The sequence below is a fragment of the Cupressus sempervirens genome, chromosome 3 (assembly GCF_028749045.1).
Source record: "Cupressus sempervirens isolate cs-2001-9-10 chromosome 3, ASM2874904v1, whole genome shotgun sequence".
Taxonomy (NCBI): Eukaryota; Viridiplantae; Streptophyta; class Pinopsida; order Cupressales; family Cupressaceae; genus Cupressus; species Cupressus sempervirens.
The window spans coordinates 393,406,367-393,432,018 of NC_143120.1; positions in this window are offsets into that span (position 1 = coordinate 393,406,367).

The following is a 25,652-nucleotide window of genomic DNA, read 5'->3' on the forward strand; positions in this document are numbered from 1 at the left end:
GTGATGTATATACCATATCTCAACTGGTGTACTTGCAAACTAAAAAAACTTGATCTCTCCAAACATAGACATCTCAAATTCTTGCTTCATTTGATTTGCAAAAGTCTTACATAAAGTATCTTGACCTCCAAATGTTATATCATCAACAAAAATCTTAGATAACAAAATACATTTTCCTTTCTCTATCTTCAAGTATAGATTGTTGTTATCATCAATCCTTTCAAATCCAATCTTCACAAGATAATTATGAAATCTCTCGTACCATGCTCTTGGTGCTTGTTTCAAAACATATAAAGCTTTGTGTAATCTACGTACCATAGTTTTATTGTTAACATCAACAAATTCTTCTAGCTTTTCTATATAAACTTCTTCCTCTAATATACCATTCAAAAATGTAGACTTAACATCCATTTGATAAAGTTTGAAACCTTTATATGTAGAGTAAGCAAGCAAAGTTCTTACTCCTTCTAATATAGAAACAAGGGTGAATATTTCTCCATAGTTAATCCCTACTTCTTGTGCATATCCTTTACAAAATAATCTTTCCTTGTTCCCTGTGACTTCACCATTTTCATCTAACTTGTTTCTATATACCCACTTGGTACATATCACATCTTTGTCTTTTGGTGTAGGAACTAGAGTCCATGTTTTATTTTTCTCAATTTGTTCAATCTCTTCTTCTATCACTTTACTCTTGTCCACATCTTCTAAGGCATCTTTCACTATTTTGGGTTCTTTCATGCTAAAAAAACATGTATCTTTTCTCAACTTGTTCCTTTTAATTGTTTTAACATCTTTATCTGTAATGATTTGTGTAGTAGGATGATGTCTCTTGATATATTTAGACAAACTTGGTTCAGCTCTAGTTTCTTCATTTGGTCTCTCAACTTCTACATCACTATGTACATATCTATCAGGTATTTTAGCATTTCTTTCATGTATACTAATCTCTGAATTAGAATATGCCTCAACTTCATTCTATAACTCAACACCTAAATGTAGCTCGATTCCTGAATGCAACTTGGCATTCGTAGTATGTGACTCATAAGTTACTAAAATTTTCTATTGGTTTGTAACTTGATTTGCAACATCTTCTTCAACATGCATACCTTCATAAAAGTATATAGATGATTTGTATTCTTTTGATTCCTTCATAGGTTCAACCTCATATACTTCTATATATTCATCAAATTTTACATTTTCACTTTCCACAACTTTGTTAGTGTTAGTATTTAAACACTTATAAGCTTTACTTCTTGTGGAATAACTTAGAAATATACCATCTTCACTTTTTTCATCTAGTTTACCATTCATGAAATCTTTGAGAATATAGCTTTTTCTTCCAAATACCTTAAAATATTTTACATTTTTTGATTATCCATACCATATTTCAAAGGTGTTGAATGAGTACCTTTCTTGACTTGCACATGATTCAAAGTATAAAACAACATTTTTTCCCCATTATGTGTGTCCTAGTATAGTTTATTACAGATCTATTCCTCCTTTCAAAAATTCTATTTCGTGGAGGGGTTCTAGGAGTAGATGTCTGTGTTTTGATTCCATTGTCATTATAGAATATCTCAAACTCATTTGATGTAAATTCTCCTCCTCTTTTAGATCTCAAACATTTTAGACTTTTAGCTATTTCCTTTTCAATTCTTGCTAAGTGCCACTTAAATATTTGGAAAGCATCATATTTCTATTTTAGAAACATGACTATCATCATTCTAGAATAATCATCAACAAGCAACATAATGTACTTATCTCCTTTGTAGCTTTGCACTTCAATTGGTCCATGTAAGTTAGTATGAACAATCTCTAGTATTCCTTTAGAGTTATGTGTTTTACTTTTAAAACTTGACTTAGTCATCTTGGCTAACTGACATTTTTTGCACATTATATTGTTAGACTTCTTCATTTTAGGAAAACCTCTAACTTTTCTCATTTTATTGATATTAACCAAGTTATAAAAATTAACATGACATAACCTCTTATGCCATAGCCACACATCATCAAATTCTACAACTAAACAAGTAGAATCTTTTATATCAAGGTAGAATAGATTACTTTTATTTTGATCACCCTTTCCAATCAGTTTTCCATTAGTATCATATATTTTATCAATCTTATTTTCAAACTCAACCTTACATCCTGAATTATTCAGTTGTGACACACTCAATAGATTATAGTAAAGTCCTTCAACATACTAAGTATTGTCACATAAAATCTTTTCTATGAGCTTGATAGAATCTTTTCCTTTTATCAAACATTATGCATCATTATTAAATCTTATACTATTTCCATCATAATAGTTCAAGGTAATGAAATTACTTTTTTTCTTCATCAATTTCATCCTTACATACACCACTTCATCATCATGATCATCAGATTCATCTCTTGTTTCCTCTTTAACAATTTAGCAAGACTTCTTTCCTTTGTCTTTTTAATCTTTGTTGTCTTCATCTCTTCTACTTTTGTACTTGTCACCACCTTTTTAGTTTTTCTTCTCTAGGCATATAGTAGTAATATGACCAACCTCATTGTAATTGAAACAAATGATAGGTATTTTACCTTTAAAATTTCTTTTACCTTTGTGAAATATCCTTGCTACTAGCGCTTCAAGTTTATCTACATCCTCCTCATCTATCTCACTATCACTAGACACATATTTTGTCTTCTTCTTCTTCTTCTTCTTCTTCTTCTTCACATTAGGTTCCTTCAATGATAGCTTAGCTTTGAAAGAAGTTTCAACATTTTGAGGTTTGTAATTATCAAAATTAGATAGCTCAAAAGTAGTTAGCCTAACTACTAGACCATCAAGAGTTAGATCATTCCTTGGTACACATCTTAGTTCTTATATTGTAGAAACTCTAATAGCATAGATGGGTAACAATGTTCTCAAAAAATTTCTTAGTATTGTATCATCATCTATTTTACCAATAGCTCCTCTTATTGTTTTGACAACATCTTTTATTCTAAAGCAATAATTTAACCTTCTTGCATTCTCATATTATTGAACTTTTCTTTGAGACTTTTAGCTTTGGCTCTTAGAAAATTCTTGTCACCTCCATAGATAGCGTGTAGAGAATCCCACATTTTATATGCACTATCACATCCTTTAATATCATCAAACTCAGCATACCTTAGGGCAGAGACAATCTCCAACATTTCTCGGTTGTGTTCTTTCTTCTCTTTTAGATCTTTAGTAGTTAGGACTCCAATAGGATCAACATGCTCAATAGAATTGGTAGATTGTACATGATCTTCAAGTCCACCAAGGTGTATCTTAATCAAAATTTTACATGCAAGAAAGTTATCTCTATTAAGCTTGGGTACTTCTCTTTTTGATATCTTGATATTTGTGCTTCTAGTACCTTCAAACTAGTCCTCTTAAGCAGATGGCTCTGATACCAATTGTTGAATTTTTTTATAATAACTGAGAGGGAGGGAGGGAGTGAATTAGTTATCCAAGGTCCAGAGATACTATTAAAAATTTTTACAACTTAGTGAACCCATAAAAATTTATCATCATGCATGCATCCATAAGATTATGCAATCACTTAAAACTTGTAGGCTACTATCAAATCAATTTGCAAAAATGTAAACATGAAACATAATAGATTCAATAACACACTTGACACAATGATTTTCATGAAAACTAATTTGGGAAAAACCACCAATAACATACTACTCTTTCTCACTCTTCTGAAATGATGTCCTATGAAAGGCCAACCCTGTTAAAGGTTATAATGCACACTATTAAATGTGACCCTGTTAAAAGATTTCAATCACCCTATTAGGAGCGAGCCTTCTTAGAGGACTTTAAACCATTCCTTTGGAATGTCACCTAGTTAAAGGACTTACAAATGATTGTTAGGTCAATCTTAATCCAAAGGATTTACCCTAGAGTGATACAATTATTAGAAAGTAATATTAAGGCTTGATTTGATAACAACTTAAAACTCCATTTTCAGATTACAGATCTTTTTTCTAGTCCTCCATTATACTTGGATTTTACACACTTCCGCTCTGATAGTTTGTTCACGCTTCAAGCATCCATACCCTTAAGCTTTTTTGCTTTGCTTTCCAATGAAGACTCTTCTCTTAGGTCACTGAATAAAGCAATACCCTAGACTCCTTTTCTTCCTCAGGTTATTGCACATAACAACCTTTTCTTCTAACCAACCATCTCTATAAATAGAGAATTAAGATATTTTTACATTCATTCTCCATCATCCAATTTAGGGTTATGATAGATTAGGTAGGATTTAATGAATCTACCCCTTATTTCATTTCATTCCCTTCTAGAAAATTGTCCTTCAATCCTCTTTGAATTCACCTCAAAATGGTTTATCTTAAATTTTGTGACACCAAATCATCAATTTTATCTTCCACATGGTTTACATATCCATGAAATCAAATTTAAAAAATTAGATCCAACAAATTCATGATCTTTCTAATAATGATGACACTCAACATTAACTATCTTCTAATGCTTGATAAACATTGGATTACTCGACATCCATTGAAAAATCACTCAGCATGAACTAAAGTTCACTAGTGCTTGACATCAACTAAACTTTACTCAGCATGAACTGTTTCACTCAAATCCAACTAATTTTTTTATCAACTTGCACGAAATTTTCTTGACACCTACTATCCACTCAGTCAATCTTGACAAACAAACTTTGCTTAACTTGTTCTTTTAACCTTACTTAGTGTAACTAACCTTTGCAACCATAAGTAGATTATCAATGCACTATGATATTACTATCTTAGCTAATTCTTGTACTCCTTTTCCATATCATAACTCAACCTTTTATCTATGTGCTATAGTCACATCATTTTGATCAAATCCTCTTCATCAATCATACAAGTGATAGTAGTTAAATCATATAAGAAGTTGTCTTAGTAGTAAATAACAAGTTTGACATCAGTGACATAAAAATGACTGAAACCCATTTATCATACTTGTATCAATCTATTTTCAATAGAATCAACACTTAAAACTTTAACCATAAAACATTCACCACACATCCATCTTATAATTTAGCATGTAAGTTGAAATAGCTAACTACACATGTTCATTCATAGAATGAAACAAATAATACATGACACAATATATTTGTTACCTAGAAACCTTCCAATGAGAAGGTAAAAATAGGGTGAGGATAACACCCACAAATCTTCACTATTGTAGCTGTAAAGTGTAGCCAATTAAGGTTACAATGAGTTTGACCATAAAATATGATTTACCCTATGAGGGGTTTTACTTGGTAAAGGATTACAAAGACTATTAAGTGTCACCCTATTAAAGGATTTCAACACCCTACTAAAAGTGTGCCTTGTTAGAGGACTTAAATTATAGTAAAGCAAGCACTTGGTAAAGAGATTTACACAAGTCTGTTATGACTACTCTATCAACAAATTTACTCTATATCACCTATCAAAATTATTCATCACCATGATCCTTCAGTTAGCACTCTATAGCTAGATGTTAGAAATTCTCTTTCCTAATGAATCATTGATCCTTTTGATCAGATATGTCTCCTCTTTTCTTTCTCTACTTTCCTCTATTCTTTGTAACTGATTCTACAATTTAGATAATTGTTACAACCTTCATGGCCACCATGAATGCTCTCTCTACACTTATAATTCATCTCCTTTTTCTCCTTTCACATTCACACAAACTCTTTAGGGTTTTCCTCCTTAAGTAAACATAGGTGGACTAGGGTTAGGTAGGAATCGACGATTGAGGTTGATCATATTGCCACTTAAATATCTCTTAATTTGATTGGTTTCATAAAATACATAGGGATTTGTAATATACCTCCATACATGTCTTCTAGAATTGTAAACCAATCATTATGTCAGTGTAGAAACAATTTACATAAAAGTTTGTACCATTACAAACAATAATATCCAAAACTATTCACTTGGCATCTAAAGGCTTTGGTGCTCAACCATTACTACATTCTCAATGTTGTAACTCAACTTCTAAATGGCTTGTCAAACACTATTTACTTGGCTTTTGAATTACTCAGCATGTATAGTTTGCTCAACTCATGAGTGACTCGACACATACTAGGTATATTTCTCAGGATGTATTGTCTAACAACTAATGCTCAATATGCTTTGTTCAGTTGGCTCGTACTAATTGCTTGTCTTTCTCTGATCACTTGGCTTGCACTAAAATACAAATAGATAATGACTAAGTGTTTTTTCACTACCTTGTCAAAACCAATCTAAGATTAACAACCTCCCCCTTTGACATAAGTGGAAAAAATATGTTGTCATGCATATAAAATCCTTATAATGAGCATAACTTAGATAATATATATCTATGATTCAACTCTCATACAAAATTTCAAAATTTCAAAATTTTGCAAAATGGATGACTAACTTTCATACCTTATTTCTCCATTACTCCCTCAAGTAAATGTTACCTTTCTTTATCTAAATTTGATACTCGTGCTAAGTAGATTTATTGTTCCCTATTTCTACATTATTACTCCCCCTTACTCAAAATTTTACTACTCATTTCCTCGTTTATAAACAAAAACTTCATAATCTCCCTCTATATCCATTTCCCCCTTTTTTAATACTTATGTCATGGTTGGTACATTGATAGTGTATTTATCCAAAAATGATTTATAAATCTCCATTATAATCTCCAGGGCTGCATCCCAATTGTTGCATGCTACCTCTAGAGATTGATATTGAATATCTGGATGGGTAGCAAGGTCAACTAAGCCACCATGAGTTGAAAGTTAAGTATCTTGCTTCATCAATGTCTTAGCATAGGTTAGTTCCTTATGCAACACTTCCATGTGTAGGGTCAACATGGATTGAATACTTCTCAAGGTAGCCCAAATGTTGACATCTTGTGCTTTCAGCTTGGCATGCATACCTTGTGTGGATAGTAATCACTAAAAATGAGCTTGGCTTTGACCAAGAGATAACTTAAGAGTAGTACCTTTAGTTTTTAAATCTCCTTGAAGTTGGTCAATACCCCTCTAAACTTTCTATGTGAAAAGATTCACATCACATAGCTTGGTGTATGGAGAGAAAATATTCTCTAACACCTTCTTCACATTCTTCATTTTGGTTGCTAAATCAACCTATCTTAGTGCAATAGCACTAGATATATCTTCTCAAGTACCTTTGTGTGAAATTTCCTTTTAGACCATTCTAAAAGTTTAACATTTGTGTCTAGGTCTTCATCCTTTATTTTGTCAACAATAGTGACAAGTTGTTCAATGATGGGCTTGTATTGATTCATCTCAGGGAAACTAAAAGCATCATAAAATATGTCTTTTATCTCATGCAAAACTTATTTTTGTTTATACTCCCTTTTCATCATTTCTTTTGTCTTCTTTATCTACAAAGATTCCAATAGAATTCTCATCTCTTCAATTGTGATTGTTGCGAGATCAAACTTGGACAACTCAATCACCTCATCTAAACTTACATATCCAAAAGATGTATCATATGTATTCCTTGATGTACTAGCACTTGGCTATGATATTTGCAAAGGTGTAATATTTTTGGTCAGCCTCTAGAGATCCTAACTACTAAGAGGAGTAATAGAAACTGGTAGGGTAACTAATGTCTGTAAGGAAATTTGTTCCTCCGGTGTAGTAGTCACCTTCAACTCTTTAGGCTTATCATTTTTACTCTCTACTTACTATGCTTCACCTTGTGTTTGTGGTTTAGGTACATGACTTTCTTCTTGACCTAATTTCACTTCAGTTCCATCTTTCTCAATTGTTACCAAAGCTTGTAAACCATAACTTTTGAGACTTGGAACTGATGGTGTGGCATTTTGTGCTTCTACCTCTTTCAATTCAAATACAATAGTAGGCATAAAATATGGTATCTAGTGTGTTGCATCCTATTGTCCTTGGTTTACACTTTGATCTGCTTGTTTATCCTATGAATCTATCTCATTCACCTCAGCAGATTGAGGGGGCACAATATTGGATGTTTCTTGTGGTTTCTCCCTTGTAGATGCAAGTTTTTCCTTCTAAACCTCTTCCATTCTCACTAGTATAGGATTAGTACATAACTATGCTACCATGGTGGAATCCTTCAATATCTTTCTTGAACATTCTTCAGTCAAAGGATTGATGTTTAGAGCTGAATTATTAGGAACATCCTTTATTTATGTCGAGTTTTTTTTACTCTCTTGGTCTAGATGTGTAGGACTGGCACTCGACACTTGTTCATCTTGAACATCCTATGTATCTTGCTATTGTTACTCAGTTGTGGCCTCTTCTGCTATTGTCTCCTTAGTACCTTCCTCATTACCATCCTTGAATGGAACCTCTTTTTCACTTTTCTTAGGATCTTGCATTTCTTGCTCACCTTTTTCTTTGATTGCTAGAGTCGATGACCCATATATTGATTTCCAAATTGCTATGATTTTGGTAACCACATCCTCAATATTCTTTGTCAAGATATGGAAAACTCTATATTTGGGGGAAAATTTAATCTTGTGATTTTCTAAAGCTTTAGCAATCTTCTTTTTGTCTAATTTTGGCATAACTTGGGCTAAAGTTGATTCCCTGATTTTTCTTTAAGTTTGTAAGTTGTATTGCCATTTCTTCTCAACTTGGTCATATGGATTATTGGGTAGTGAGTTGGAAATTTCTAGAGGAGTTGATTTAAATGTAGCCATCATGACATATATGGCTTCCTCAACTATATTTTGATCAACTTTCTCTAGATTATCAAATTCAATATGTGTGAAACTAGATAAATTTGCATTTGACTTGATATTATCACACAAATTATCTACATCAGAGGAGGGATTTGTTGGATACAATTATTCAATTGTGTGTTGTCTTTGATGTTACACAAATGTCATATAAGTTATCAGTCATAGTCTACCAAGCTTAGTTGGTCAACAAGGCAAAAGATAGAGTCTACCAAGCTTAGAAGCTTAATAAAGAGAATTATAGAGTCTGCCAAGCATTTCCAGATATTGCACTATGAAGTCAGACTCTATTGAGCTCACTTAGGCACTAAAGGCTTCTATGGCAACAATCAGTTTCTATCGAGCTCACAAGGTTAGCAAAGGGAAATTAGTTCTTACCGAGTTCACTCAATCTCCAAAGGATTTTGTAGAGTTTGCAGTGTTTACCAAGCCTCACTTGGTTAACATTGGAAATCATTTTTGGAGCAGTGTTTATCGAGCTGGGTCAGCTAATGAAAGATTTCATTGTTTTGGGAAATAAAGTTTATTTGTTTAATGTAATGTTTGTAGTTGACTAATGTATGGTTTATTGGTAAATGTAACTTTTAGATGAGCCAACTTGATAATCTGTAATGTATAAATAAAAGGTCCAGTTGTTTTTTCAAATCTATGAATGGATGTATGAATGAGCGAGTATGCAAGTGAGTTGATTGTGAAGAATAAATGTGAGAAAATTTTGAAAAAGGATCATATATCCTTGAGGATTAGTAGAGTTGTATTTGATCAGGGAGGATCTATTGAAGTAGAGTAGAGATCTATATTAGTAAAGTTCAGTTGCATTTCATTCAGGTCACTTATTATTAGTTTCTCACCATTGTAGCAGTAATTCCTAAATCTCTTAATAGAGTTGGTCTAATAGCCATTTTGTAAATCCTCTAACAAGGTGGACAGTTCAACTAAATTTTTCTAAAGACCTCTAGCAAGGCCACTCCTAACATGGTGATTAAATCCTCTAACCAGGTCACACCTAACAGTGTGTTTTGTAACTTTTAACAAGGTTGGCTCCTAACAGGGCTCACTTTAGAAGAGTGAAAATTGGTAGCTAGTTACTTGGTGGTTTTTCCCATATTGTATTTCCACATTAAATCTGGTGTCTCTTGTGTTCATGTTATTTTATTTTGCATGCATGTTAATAATTTTGAATGCTTAAATATTAGTAACTAGTTAATCTACCCAATTACAACATTTTTCTATGTGGCTACCAAGTAACAATAGTAATTAAGTTTTAAGACATCTAAGGGATTTGTGAATTTCTTTTTTTGTGTGGTAACTGATTCACCTCCCCCTCTTAGTTACTCCATCTATAATTCCAAAAATTGGTATCAGAGATTTTGGTGCTTGTAGGAAGGATTTTAAGGATCTAAGCTAAAGATCAGGATGTCTTACAAGAGGTAAATTCCAAGGCTTAACATGGATAACTTTTCAGCATGGCAAGGTCTCATGAGACTCCATCTGGCTTCTATTGGAGACATAGGATTGAAATATCTGGATGAAGCATATGCAACTCCTTCTGGTACATTATCTGCAAATGACATTACTGAGAAGAAGACTCATAACATCATGGTGATAGACATTGCATCTACCCTGAGCTATGAAGAATTTGATGATATCAAGGACTGCAAAACTGCGTTTGAAATGTGGAACAAGCTGAAAGAAATCTATGGAGGAGATGATAATGTGAGAAGAGCCAAAGTAGAAAGTTTAAGAGGACAATTTGATCAGATGAGGATGAGAGAGGATGAAAACATAGAAAATATGTTGAAAGAGTCAAAGCAAGTGTTAGTGCAATCAAAGCTTCTGGAGGAGATATCAAGGAGGAAATAATTATAAGTAAAGTTCTTTGAACATTGCTTCCCACTTATGCAATTAGAGTTTCTAAAATTCAAGAAAGAAGATGTGAAGGAAATCATAAGATAAATTTAGAGGCCATAGTTCGACGATTGACTACATTTGAGCTAGACAACTATGATAACTATGTTCTAGCTACCAAAAATATTGAATTAGCATTTGAAGCCAAGCTTTCACTCAAAGAGAAAGGCAAGAAGATAAAGGATTCTCAGTCAGAAAGTGAAGAAGAATCAAAATAGAGTTTTGACAATGATCTTGAGGTGGTTGAAGCTCTATCCAAGAATAGAAATTTTTAGATTGTGCCCATAAATTGATAAATGGGTTTCTAGCATAGTCATCCTTTTGTTAGCCTTTGAAAATTTTGTGATAACCCTGCGTTTTAGTCCATTCATTTTTTTGAGTGTGAAATGTTTGAATTTTCAAAAAAGATGAATATTTTATTATCTTTTATCCTTCGTGACCCCAAGCTACTTTTCCTCTCAGATTCCCCAGCCATCCGATCTAATTAGATCAACCTTTTTCATTTCCTCACTATAAAAACATGGGGACTCTTTATGTATAGCGAGGTAGTGAGAGTCAGGAAGTTATGAGACGAGACCACAAGATGAAGACACGACAGTCAAAAATTGTCTTCTAACTAACCATTCAGTCGCGAACACCTAGAAAATGCTGTCAAAATAGGAAAAGAGACCCAGTTGGAGACAATCAGAAATCGGCACCGAAATGATGATTTTTTCGATGTCTTGCTATCTTGCTATTAGAGAAGTTTTCCATATCTCCATTAGCAAAGTAGCAAGGCTCCATGAAATGAACATCCAGTGGGACCTCAAGTGAGGTAGATGGTGACTAAGACTAAAGTAAAGGATTTGTTGATCACTAGCAATGTAGAACTTCCTATGTCATCAATGCCTGGGACCCGCACCTCACTCATAAAGCATTCAAGAGACCCCAATCATTCGATCAAGTTTCAATCTATGATCCTTGCCATCTCACTATAAAGAGTTACACAATGTTTAGTCTTTGTGACATAGCGAATGTAGGACCCACTTTTCCTCAGGGTACTTGGTGTAGTTTCTCCACGTTTGATGTAATCTCAAATCAATGAATGTGATTCTTCTTTATGTATAGCAAAGTAGCAACCTGCTGACACATGTCCTCAGTTGCCAGTGGGTCCAGACAGAAGTGCCATCAATAAAAGAGCTGTGTATGTAGGAAATTTTCATTAGATTAGAGGGCCAACTTGTCAAGTGCAACACCTAGTTGTCTTTCTCTATACCCCACAATCATATGATTTTTAAGATTGACACATTTTTTTTAAAATACTGAAGGTGGTGGCACTCTACACATTAATAAGATGTGAAAAGTTTCGCATGTGAAGTTAATAATAGAGTATAACAAGCAAGATTTTCCCAGTTTCACCTTACATGAATAAAGATTTTGAAATCTTTTCTGAACAAAGATAATCATTGCAAGGATTGAGATAAATCTGGCACGAGTGTGAAGCGATTGGTTCAAAGATAAATTGCAGAGTTACGAAGAGCAAAAAATTCCAAGTAAGTTCTCATGCCATAGTTTCCAAAAAAAATTCAGTCTTGTATGGTTTAATCAAAGGATGGTTCTAAAGAGTTCACTAGATCCTAGGTTGTGGATAGCAGAGGGATTACTAGGTAAAAATACTTGGGCCTAGGATTGTAATGTCCCACATACTAGTTTGAATTGGTTTTCAAAAAAGAAGTGTTTTGTCCTGTGTAGAAGTATATGGATTTTTGATAGAGGAAAACTAGTAATCATGAGTGTTTTCTTAAAGTTTCATCTCATTGAAACTATGGTAAGATGTCGTAGTCAAGTAACCAAGGTTTTGAGAAGGATAATGAATGAACCTTGTAAGATGACAACCCTCTTAGTGGTAACATCATCCTTTAAACAAATTTTCAAGATATCATAGCCTGATGCCAGGGTAACAAAAATGTGTGGAGTCCTGTGCATAGTTTTTGAGGAAGGTGAAGAAGATTTCATACTCATGGGTATGGCCTTACTTTTTGTTAGCATGCACCTTTTTTGTATCAGTGGATGGAAAATTTTGGTCAAAAGGTGGTTAAGAAAGCAGACGTGGCTGGGAATCAGAAGTTACCCATTTTGTTATATTTTACAGCCACATTGTCTCCCTACCCAAGGGTTGCACACTAAGTAATTTTTCCATTATTTCTAAAGCCTAGCATGATTAGTGAAGAGTGGGAAGTAAAGATGAATTTCACAAAGTAGTTATCTTGACAAAACCCAAGGGTCAAGGATAGAGTGCAATCATCAGAATAGATTTTTTCAGGGACAAGCTTAGCAGTGACATATACAACAGAATCACCATTGGAGAAAAATCAACGAAAGGAGGTGATAGACAGAAGTCCACAAGAGAATGTGTGATTGGCATAACTTCCTGTTAGTCATTTTCTTGATAGATGTATACATTTTCCTCTTGCAAGGACATCTGTCAGTCACATTTTCCCTTTGCTTGTTGCAACTCACACCTATATAAGTGAGTTTTCAAGGCAATGTGAGGGTCCAAATTCTATTTGTCTAAGTGATACTTTTTCTGTGTTTGGTCCATTATTTTGAGTAGATTCATGGTGTATTTTCTCTATTAGATCTTGAGAATACATGAATGTAGAATGATCTATGTTTCTTTTGAAGGTCATTCTAAGCCTACTGTAAATTGTATACAAATTTCAAGAAAATTGAATACAAATTATGAACTATCCCCATATCAATTCTTTTTAAATCTTGTCTCCTTTTGATTACTTGGTTATCCTGATGTTGTATAGGTAAAGGCTTGTGCAATTGAATGTAATCCAGTTAGGTTGTATATCTGTTTATCACTGCTGTTAATTCAATAGATTAAGTAAAAGCTTTGGTGAATGTGATAAGGTTGCTATAGTAGTGGGAAGGGTTTTGAATGATAAATTCTGATAAGAATTGCTGATAAATTTTTTTGTAAGGCAACAAATTAGATCTAAGAATTTTCTATAGACTCTAAACCCTAATGGATTAGGCACTAATCAAATTTGATCCAACTGAAAGAGAAAAGTATCACAAATGGTTGTCAAAATGCAACATCAAATCAATTTTTACTTTTTTTCTTGAAGATTTTCAAAGTTGGCCTATACGTGTTTGCATGGAATGTTTTAGCTTCAGTTAGCTACTATTGCTAAAAACATCTGCAAACCTATAGAAGATTTTTTTCCATATCTATTATATGGGATGCGTTTATCAAGTCATCAAGAATTGTGTATGTATTTGAGTATTTGAGATGAGAATCAGAATGAAACTAAAAATAATCCTCATACAGTTTTTCCAATCTTGAATCATCCCTGGGTATACCCTTTCTGGTTTTGCAGAGCTAGAAGAGTAGAAAACCACCCTTGGTTTTGTTGAAGTTGGGCCCAAATGCTTTGCACATGCAATTGTTAATAAGAATTGGCTAGTCTTTAGATTGTTTGAGTACTGTCATCTTGGTATTAAGCATTTTATTGCTTAGTAGTTTAAAAACACCAACAAAATGGTGACTCTACTGGGGAGATAAGATGGCAATCCATTTTTTTGAAAGGACAAGAGTCTCTAGTGTTCATTGAAAATTTTAGTCCTATTTTCAGTTAGGTTTTGCCCATTCGAGTCACCAACAAAATTGTGACTCTCCTAGGGACTGTATTGAATCAGAATGATAGATAGCCCTTGAGAATTTAAGAAGGGATTCAGTATAGCAAAAAGATGTGCATGGAAATGTTGCAAGAGTAAGCTCTTTGATGTGTTTTTCCAATTTTCTTACTTAGTTGTCATGCACCCAGTATGTTTTATCCAGTTGCAGTTGTATTCTTCAAGATTGAATGTAGATTGTGTTGTTATTAATTTTTATTTTCAATTAATTCAGTTGATTGTGGTTTTTAGAATGTTGCTATAAGATCAAAGTCTGAATTGTTGAATAAAGGTTTGTCTCTTCTAAGTGTTTTAAAGATTTACAGATTTTACAAGTGGGAATGTCAATTCAAATCTGCCATGTTGTAAATCATTTTAAAAAACCTTTCTCACAATTTGTGAGTGGTGACTCTCTCTAAAGGATCTCTAAATTAGTGTAGATCGGTTACCTATAAATGTTTTCAAGAGTTTTCAGTTGAATTGAGCAGATCCGAAAGTTGTGTGAATTTTCAAGCAAGAAGAGAGATCTATATAAGTTTCTGACCAGTAAGTTTCAAAGTGTTGTTTGATTTGCTGTTAAAAGTTTTTGAAATGATAAATGTGAATCACTGCTATGATTTCATTTCTCTCCTCAAGGATATGGTGACTCTGTAAGGTTATGATCAGTGGTGTGAGGAATTCATGTTAGCACCAGGACAATCAGTAGATCAGTGGTTTCATGTGTTTTCTTTTCATGAGAATTGATTGTTATACAAGTGTGTTCTCCGTCAAGTGAAGTTTCATCATTGAGAAGAGGAGAATGGTCTTAAGGTTGTACATTTCATTAGATTAGTTTCAGTTGGCTATTTTAAAAGTGGTGAAGTGTATTTTAGAAGTTGAAATGGGTAGAAGGGTATAGATCTGCTACAAAATATAAGTCAGAAGTTGTTATAGGTGAATGAGGTTCAAATTTATTAAGAATGTCAAGATTTAGTTCAGCTAGGATGTAGCTAGTTAATGAAATGCCTAGATCCATTCCTACCAAGTGGTATATGCCATTGAATTTCAATGGTATTCATGGTTTCCCAAATGTCATTCCTAATGATGTTAGGAAAAGTTTGCCTAATTTTAGTGGGAACCATCTTGTTTTAGCTGGTCATCATATTGAGTTGTTCATTGATTTGATGGGTGACTATGAAATTGCTCATGAGGATGTGCACATGAAGCTATTTGTTTAGACCTTAGAAGGTGATGCTAGAGACTGGTTTTCTTTTCTACTAGCATGTTTCATTTCACCTTGGAGTGATTTGCATTCCTCCTTCATGGAGCAATTTGGAGAACAGGTAAGCATGTCTGATTCCTATGATAAGTTTTTCAAGATCCACATTGGGAGTGATGAACTTGTACCTCAATTTAATATCAGATTTTCTAGAAGTTTGAATGATATCCCTCAAAGTTATAGACCTGATGATCAAATGTGTTTAGCTATTTATTTTGATGTATTTGATAAGAAAATGAATTATCTACTAAGGGATAAAGAACTACAGACATTATATCAAGCTTTTATGAACGCTAGAGATATTGAGAATAATATGAAGTATGGATTGACTAGAGGTCATTTTGCCTTGAATGATTGCCAATATAATGTGTTTGAAAGAAAAGTGGAACATAGTGTTGATGTTTCAGTTTCAAAATAGAATGTCAATACCCCTGCTGTAGGTTTTAATCAAATGGAAAATTTTGATCAGAATATGTGTGTAGGCAAGGTTAGCTTGGTTACAAATGACAACACACATGTTCATGATGCTACAACAATGGGATGTATCTCAAACTTTGATAGGGTTCAGCAATGTGTTGATATTGAAGATCAAGAATCAGTTACATTAGCAAGTTCTTGTGATGTTGATTGTATATATGATTGTGTTGCTAATGAATTTGTTGCACTTAGATCTCAGTTTTGTGCAAATGAGAAAACTGAGAGTTATCATTCTGATCATGGACTTGATGTTGCTGATCCAACAGACCATGAAGAGATAACACTAGATGATAAGGTTGATCAGAAAAACATGCAGGAAATGAACTATCTTATTGTGAGATGGCATTATGTTGAGAATGTTTTAAAAATTGAAATGGAAAAATATGCATCTCAACATGAGGATGAAGAAGTTGGAAGTCAGTTTTTAAATGATGATAATGAAATCGTTGACCCAGTGTGTTATCAAGACAAATTATATGAAGGAGATGATGAGAGTGGTAACTTAAATCACAATGAGGAAAATGACACAATATGTTCCTCTTTTGAATCTGAAAAAGAAAGTGCATCTTAGTTTTTGTGTTATACAAATCAGTTAGCAAATGAAAAATTTGAAAGTGATTTATCTACAAAGTATGAAGATAAAGAGATGGTGAATTTAGTTGATTCTAATGAGTTTGAATATGAAGATTTCAGGGAAGAGTTGTCAAATGCTTTTATATCAGACAATAAAGATCGAGCATATAGTGGGATGTTTAGGAATGAATCACAATCTTTTTGTAATAGTTATCCTAAATAAGTTAATAAAGAGGATGTAATTATGGACACTATATATTTGGTAGAAGAAGTAGATAGGGAGTCTTCATATAGTTCTGATTTTTCTTCATACAATGAAATTTTCCATGAGGATAATATGGGTAGTGAATTTAAAGTATATGAAAACATTTTATATGATGATGCGTGTGAGGATGAGCAACTCATGTTGTGTCATAATGTTCAAAAGGGATCAATGCATGGAGTCATTAACCCATTCTTTGAAGAGCACATGAACCACTCAGATTTAATTGAGAATGAGTTTGATGATGGTACCTTGTCTTATTGCTATAAGAAATCAGAATGTTCTTCTTCTTTTGAGTTTAACAGTGAATATGATCATGATGTTGCATTTGATTATGATGACAAGGTGTTTGACAAAGTTGTTTTTGAAAATCAGTACACACCTTGCAATAAGTTTAATAATGAATTCTCTGATATGAAGGCTAATCTTTTTGCTGATTATGAAGAACCATATGGAAATTATGGATTATTCTTACATTCTGATGTGGATGACATATGTGAGTACCTGTCAAATTTTTTTTCAAAGTACCATCCAGACATACAGAAGGATACACAATTTGAAGGTATGAATAATCCTTTTCTTCAAGTTGAATATGAAACTTTCATATTTGAGATTGATAGCATGCATAAGTCATTAAATAAAGAGGATTTTCAATCTAATATGTTTGAAAATGCTGATCAAAACCTCTATAATGAGAAAATGGTTGAAAGAGAATTTAGTTTGTATATGCAGTATGAAGTTGTAGTTTCAGTTTTATCAAGAAAGTTGATTCATAATACCAACCTGATTGGTGAAATTGATAAAAGAAATATTTTCAGTTTACCTCATGCATGTTCAGATGAGAATCAGATTTATGACAGAGGTAAAAATTTTGTTGAATGTTGATGGCCTGGGGCCATCGTTTATACATAATCCTAGTGATAGCTTCTTGCTTTTGGTAAAGCTATCTAAGAGGAAAACTTTGGGAGTATGTGTGTGGTCTACATCTCTTAGAAATTCTAAGCCCTCACTTGAATCCAAAGAATTCAATGTCCCCAGACAGAGCCACTGTTGGTATGAATTTTCACATGATGGAAGTCCTCTGTCCAGGAATAGAAATTTTCAGATTGTGCCCATAAATTGATAAATGGGTTTCTAGCATAGTCATCCTTTTGTTAGCCTTTGAAAATTTTGTGATAACCCTACATTTCAGTCCATTCATTTTTTCGAGTGCAAAATGTTTGAATTTTCAAAAAAGATGAATATTCTATTGTGTTTTATCCTTCACTCCCCCAAGCTACTTTTCCTCTTAGATTCCCCAGCCATTCGATCTAATTAGATCAACCTTTGTTGTTTGCTCGCTATGAAAACATGGGGACTCTTTATGTATAGCGAGATAGCGAGAGTCAGGATGTTACAAGATGAGACCACAAGATGAAGACATGATAGTCAGAAAAATGTCTTCTAATTGATCATTCAGTTGTGGACACCTAGCAAATGTTATCACAACAAGAAAAGGGACCCAATTAGAGACAATCAAAAATCGGTGCTGGAATGATGATTTTTTCGATGTCTCACTATCTTGTTATCGAAAAAGTTTTCCATATCACCTTTAGTGAAGTAGTGAGGCTCCATGAAATGAACATCCAATGGGACTTCAAGTGAGGTAGATGGTGACTAAGACTAAAGTAAAGGATTTGTTGATCACTAGAAGTGCAAAACTTCCTACGTCATCAATGCCTGGGACCCGCACCACCCCAATCATCCGATCAAGTTTCAATCTACGATCCTCACCATATCACTATAAAGAGTTGCATGATGTTTAGTCTTTGCGACATAGCGAGTGTAGGACCCACTTTTCCTTAGGGTACTTGGTGCAGTTTCTCCACCTTTGATGTAATCTCAGATCAATGGCCATCGGTATCTTGCCATAAAGAGTTTCTTGAACAATATGTATAGCGAGGTAGCGAATGAGGGCCCACCACTATTTTCTTAAGTATTATAGTAACATATCATCTGCAAGATCAAGATTAGATTGATGGTTGTCATTGCTTCACTATAGCAAGGTGCTCATTCTTTATGTATAGCGAAGTAGCAACCTGCTGATATGTGTCCTTAGTTGCCAGTGGGTCCAGATAGAAGTGCCATCAATAAAAGAGCTATGTACGTGGGAAATTCTCATTGGATTAGAGGGCCAACTTGTCAAGTGCAACTAATAGTTGTCTTTCTCTATACCCCATGATCATATGATTTTTAAGATTGATAGAAAAGTTTTTAAATACTGAAGCTGGTGGCACTCTACACATTAATAAGATGTGAAAAGCTTCGCATGTGAAGTTAATAACAGAGTATAACAGGCAAGATTTTCCCAATTTCACATTGCACAAATAAAGATTTTGAAATATTTTATGAACAAAGATAATTACTGTAAGGATTGAGATAAATCTAGTAAGAGTGTGAAGCGATTGGTTCGAAGATAAATTGCAGAGTTACGAAGAGCAAAAAACTCCAAGTAAGTTCTCATGCCATAATTTTTGAAAAAATTTCAGTCTTGTGTGGTTTAATCAAAGGATGGTTCTAAAGAGTTCACTAGATCCTGGGTTGTGGATAGTAGAGGGATTACTAGGTAAAAAAACTTGGGCCTAGATTGTAATATCCCACATACTAGTTTGAACTAGTTTGCAGAAAAGAAGTGTTTTGTCCTATGTAGAAGTATATGGATTTTTGATAGAGGAAAACTAGTAATCCTGAGTATTTTCTTAAAGTTTCATCTCTTTGAAACTATGGTAAGATGTCATAGTCAAGTAACCAAGGTTTTGAGAAGGATAATGAATGAACCTCGTAAGATGACAACCCTCTCAGTGGTAACATCATCCTTTAAACAAATTTTCAAGATATCATAACTTGATGCCAGGGTAACAGAAATGTGTGGGGTCCTATGCATAGTTTTTGAGGAAGGTGAAGAAGATTTCATACTCATGGGTATGGCCTTTCTTGCTTTTTGTTAGCATGCACCTTTTTTGTATTAGTGGATGGAAAATTTTGGTCAAAAGGTGGTTAAGAAAGTAGATGTGGCTGGGAATCAGAAGTTACCCATTTTGTTATATTTTACAGCCACATTGTCTCCCTACCCAAGGGTTGCACACTAAGTAATTTTTCCATTATTTCTAAAGCCTGGCATGATTAGTGAAGAGTGGGAAGTAAAGATGAATTTCACAAAGTAGTTATCTTGAAAAAACCCACGGGTCAAGGATAGAGTGCAATCATCAGAATAGATTTTGTCAGGGACAAGCTTAGCAGTGACATATATGATAGAATCACCGTTGGAGAAAAATCAATGAAAGGAGGTGATAGACAGAAGCCCACAAGATAATGTGTGATTGACATAACTTCTTGTTAGTCATTTTCTTGATAGATGTATGCATTTTTTTCTTGTAAGGACATTTGTCTGTCACATTTGCCCTTTTCTTGTTGCAACTCACACCTATATAAGTGAGTTTTCAAGGCAATGTGAGGGTCTGAATTCTATTTGTCTAAGTGATACTTAGTCTATGTTTGGTCCATTATTTTGAGTAGATTCATGGTGTATTTTCTCTATCAGATCTTGAGAATACATGAATGTAGAATGATCCATGTTTCTTCTTCAGTTCATTTTGAGTCTACTGTAAATTGTATAAAGTTTTCGAGGAAAATGAATACAAATTATGAATTGTCCCCGTATCAGTTCTTTTTGAGTCTTGTCTCCTTTTGATTACTTGGTTATCTTGATGTTGTATAGGTAAAGGCTTGTGCAATTAAATGCAATCCAATTAGGTTGTATATCTATTTATCACTGCTATTAATTTAATGGATTAATTAAAAGCTTTGGTGAATGTGATAAGGTTGTTGTAGTAGTGGAAAGGGTTTTGAATGATAAATTATGATAAGAATTGCTGATAAAAAATTTTGTAAGGCAACAAATTAGATCTAAGAATTTCCTATAGACTTTGAACCCTAATGGATTAGGCACTGATCAAATTTGATCCAACTGAAAGAGAAAAGTATCACAAATGGTTGTCAAAATGCAACATCAAATCAATTTTTACTTTTTTTTCTTGAATATTTTCAAAGTTGGAATGTACTTGTCTGCATGGAATGTTTTAGCTTCAGTTAGCCACTATTCCTGAAAACATATACAAACCTATAGAAGATTTTTTGCCATATCTATTATATTGGATGTGTTTATCAAGTTATCAAGAATTGTGTATGTATTTGAGGATTTGAGATGAGAATCAGAATGAAACTAAAAATAATCCTCATATAATTTTCCCAGTCTTGAATCATCCTTGGGTATGCCCACCCTAGGTTTGTAGAGCCAGAAGGGTAGAAAACCACCCTTAGTTTTGTTGAAGTTGGGACCAAATGCTTTGCACATGCAATTGTTAATAAGAATTGGCTAGTCTTTAGATTGTGTGAGTACTGTCATCTTGTTATTAAGCATTTCATTGCTTAGTAGTTTTAAAACACCGATAGGATACTCTCAAGAAGAAGGAATAGACTATGGAGAGACTTTTACTCCTGTTGCAAGATTGGAAGGTGTAAGGACCTTACTTGCATTTCTTGCATACAAAGGATTTAAAGTTTATCAGATGGATGTCAAGTCAACATTTCTCAATGGTATACTAGATGAGGAGGTGTACACTGAGTAGCCTAAAGGTTTTGTTGATCCAAACAAGAAGGACATGGTCTAAAAATTATAGAAGGCATTTTATGGTCTAAAACAAGCCCCTAGAGCATGGTATGAAAGACTGCATAACTATCTTATTTAGATTGATTTTCAGAGAACTAATGACAATAGTAGTTTGTATATCAAGGAAAGACCAGACAATAAGATTGTTTTGGTAGAAATATTTGTGGATGATACTTTGTTCATAGGAAATGATGATCTTTGCAAAGATTTTTCAAAGCAAATGAACAAGGAATTTGAAATGTCAATGTTTGGTGAAATCAAATTATTTGTTGGTCTTCAAATTCGAAAAAGTAAGAATGGCATCTATATCACTCAATCTAAATACATCAAGGAAATACTAAAAAAGTTTAGTACAGAAGACTGCAAACTAGTTGGAACTCCTATGTGTACTGGATTCAAACTTACCAAGGATGATGAATCAAAGGAAGTGGATCAGACATTGTATAGATCTATGATTGGAAAGTTGCAATATGTAGTCCATACAAGGCCAGATATGCCCTTGCAATTGGTATTGTAGCAAGATTTTTAGCAAAACCAAGAGAAAATCACATGATGGCAATCAAAAGGATCATGAGATATCTAAAAGGAACTAAAAATTATGGATTATGGTATAGATTTGGAGGTAATATGGATTTAAAAGTTTTTACTAATGCATATTAGACAGGAAACATTCATCACAGAAAAAGTACAAGTGGAGGAGCTTTCTTTCTTGGAAAGAGGTTGGTTTCTTAGACAAGTAAAAAGCAAAATTATACATCCCAATCCAGAGTAGAAGTAGAGTATGTTGCAACAGTAGTAAACTATTCTAATATTGTTTGGTTCAAACAGTTATTGGAAGGTATGAAGGAAGAAATCAAAGAACTAGTTGTTATGTTTTGTGACAATACAAGTGCAATTAACATATCCAAAAATCTAGTGATGCATTCAAAAACCAAACACATTGTAATAAAGTATCACTTTGTCCATACAAAGGAACAAATTGCTGACATATTCACAAAGCTTTTACCTAAGGATGCATTTTTGTATCTAAGAAGTAAGTTAGGGGTCATTCCCCTATCTGAAGCTCACTAAAATGAAGATTTAGTGCTGCATCAACATATATCAAGTTGAAAATCTTTTAGTAGATACAGAATAATCATGAAAATATTGCATATGAATCAATACATAAGGTACATTGCTATTTATTTGTTTTGTGTTGTCTTTGGCATGTGTCATCAAAAAGGGAGAGTATACTGTCATATCTTAATGAAATTTGATATTTTGTAAAGAAGCTATGTAATTTCTTCACAGAGGGAGATTACTATATTTGAGGAGTTTGAGGAATGAAATTTAAGAGGGAGAAACATTCTTTTAGAAAAGACTTTTTTTCAAATTTCATTCTACTATGACATATTGTGTTGCCATCAATGCCAAAGAGGGAGATTGTTGGATACAATTATTCAATTTTGTGTTGTCTTTGATGTTACACAAATGTCATATCAGTTATTAGTCATAGTCTACCAAGTTTAGTTGGTCAACAAGGTAGAAGACGGAGTCTACCAAGCTTAGAAGGTTAGCAAAGAGAATTATAGAGTCTACTGAGCATTTTTGGAGATTACACTATGAAGTCAGTCTCTATCGAGCTCACTCAGGCACTGAAGGCTTCTATGGTAGAAAACAATTTCTGCCGAGCTCACAAGGTCAGTAAAGGGAAATTAATTCTTACCAAGTTCACTCGGTCTCCAAAGGATTTTTTAGAGTTCACAGTGTTTACCAAGCTTTACTTAGTTAACACTAGAAATCATTTTTGGAGTAGTGTTTATCGAGCTGGGTCAGCCAATGAAGGATTTCATTATTTTGGGAAATAAAGTTTATTTGTTTAATGTAATGTTTGTAGCTGACTAATGTATGGTTTATTGGTAAATGTAACTTGCAAATGAGCTGACTTGACAATCTATATTGTATAAATAAAAGGTCAAGTTGTGTTTTCAAATGTATGAGTGGATGTATAAATAAGAAAGTATGCAAGTGAGTTGATTGTGAAGAATAAATGTGAGAAAATTTTGAAAAAGGATTAGATATCCTTGAGGACTAGTAGAGTTGTATTTGATTAGGGAGGATCTATTGAATTAGAGAAGAGATTTGTATCAGCAAAGTTTAGTTGCATCTCATTCAAGTCACTTATTGTTACTTTCTCACCACTGTAGTAATAATTCCTAAATCTCTTAATAGAGTTGGTCTAACAGCCATTTTGTAAATCCTCTAACAAGGTGGACAGTTCAACTAAATTGTTTTAAAGACCTCTAGCAAGGCCACTCCTAGTAGGGTGATTAAATCCTCTAACCAGGTCACACCTAATAGTGTGTTTTGTAACCTTTAACAGGGTTAGCTCCTAATAGAGCTCACTTCAGAAGAGTGAAAATTGGTAGCTAGTTACTTGGTGGTTTTTTCCATATTAGGTTTCCACATTAAATTTGGTATCTCTTGTATTCATGTTATTTTCTTTTGCATGCATGTTAATAATTGTGAATGCTTAAAGATTAGTAACCAGTTAATCTATGGAGTTACAACATTTTTCTATGTGGCTATTGAGTAACAATAATAATGAAGTTTTAAGACATCTAAGGGATCTGTGAGTTTTTTTTGTGTGGTAACTAATTCACCCCCCCTCTCAGTTACTCCATCTATAATTCCAACAAGAATTGTAGCTTAGCACTTTAAATTGACTCATGTCACTTGACTCTATTTTTTTCCTCATCTGACTTAGGTTGAGGCATTGAATTCTTCTATAATCTCTTGTATGTTTTCTTAACAGGTGTAGTCAGCTCTGTTGTGTTAGGTGTCCTCTTTCCTTTAGGCTTACCAACTTCTTTTTCTTGAATAGTTGACTTCCCTTGTGATATACCTACTAGTAGGTACTGTAGGCTTTTTTTGTGGCTTCTTTACAAGATTATGAGGTTTCTCTATTGTTTGTTCTTTTGCCTTTCTCTTCTTTCCCTTTTTATCCTTTGGTGCTTCCTCAACTTCTTCTCCCTTGACAACTTCTACATCTTCTTCTTGATCCTCTCCTTGACCTTGAGTTAATGCCAATGGAGCTTGGCCTTGTTCCTCCTTTTCATCTTCTTCTTCTCCTCCTCCTCCTCCTCCTTCACCAAATCTTTCCTTCATCTTTTTCATCAGTTTGTTCTTCTTCCTAAGAACAATAGCTATTTTCAAATCTATTGTTATTCTGGATTTGGCTTCCTCATAGTTACCAAATAAGGTGGCACTCTTATTAATGTCTTTGACTAATAGAGTTGTAATAGATGTAGAGGCCTCATCTACATTTATCTCATTTGGAAAGGGCTTCAGCCATCTAACTCTAGGTATAGTTTCTTGCACATATGTGTAGTCTGCATCCCCTAGGAAGAAAACATCATCATAATGTTTCTCCACAAGTGATACGGGGATCCTAAACCTTTTTTTCATGGATTTCTTAAAATCCTGAAAGCAACTTGTCATTACTAAATCAACATTATCACCTAACTGTTCTATGAATTATGAATTTTATTGTACAATTATCTTGTTGGTCTTCAACGCAACTATGCTAAAGGTGGGGAAGGTGTTTTGCACATAAAATAATATGAAAACAAGTAAAGAACAAAATTTTCATGATGCACTTTTTTCTTTCCTGATAGCCTCCAAGTTTTCTGATAGTTGTTGTAGTTGCAACTTAGCAAGGTCATAGGAATGGTCCCTCTTTGCTATCTTGTAACCCAAATCAATAGCCATACATGATACACTATTTAGTCAGCTAGACTAGAAGAACTTGTGAGAAATCACTCTCACTACAAAGGCAATTAAGGGATTTGAGATTGTGTCAATAGACAACCCTCTCTTGTTCCATAATGTAGTCATATTCTTCTCAATCACCTCTTTTACATCACTACACATGCTCTTAGGTTGATCAAGGGTAGGATACCTTGATACTTAGCTAAGGATGCTCTCAATGATATTAACTAGTCCACCTTCCATATAGATATAGTTATCATTTATGTGGCTCTAAACAATCTATATACATTCAGTCTTAAACACTTGAGGAAAATCTAGGCCAAAGTTCAACCCT